We start from the raw sequence: 518 nt of genomic DNA on the forward strand, positions 1-518 counted from the left end.
TGTCTCACGTGAGGCGGTTCCGGGAGACGTTTCGGCCTGAGGCTTTCCTCAGTCGATCCGAAACAGGTATTAAGTTTTTGTACTTAAACTTTTGTACTTCTTGGAAAAATAAAAATAATATATATTAAAAAAATAAAAATACATATCAACTTTTTAAATGTAACATGTGCAAAAAGAACTCTATTATTTTGTACTATTTATAGTTTCATAAATTAATAATTTAAAAGAGTTTTCATAATTTCTTCCTCACAATGCTTACGATCAATGGGTTGCATTTCTCGTAACTTTGCTGCCACAAAGTTTCCAAAATGTTCAACTGAATCATTGTGAAACGCAGGTATAGGTTGATTGGTTAATGATTTAATTGCCAAAACTGCTTCTTCCATTACTGATGTTTCTTTTCTCTTTTTGGCTGCCCCTCTTTTCACGTACATATTTTCTTTGTCATCTGTAGATGATTTTGAGGTAGAAGGAGAAAAAGTTACTGGTGATGTTATTGAAGAATTATCTGTAAGTTC

Source organism: Vollenhovia emeryi, unplaced genomic scaffold, assembly GCF_000949405.1.
Source record: "Vollenhovia emeryi isolate VEMERY1.0 unplaced genomic scaffold, V.emery_V1.0 DF939589.1, whole genome shotgun sequence".
NCBI classification, from domain to species: Eukaryota; Metazoa; Arthropoda; class Insecta; order Hymenoptera; family Formicidae; genus Vollenhovia; species Vollenhovia emeryi.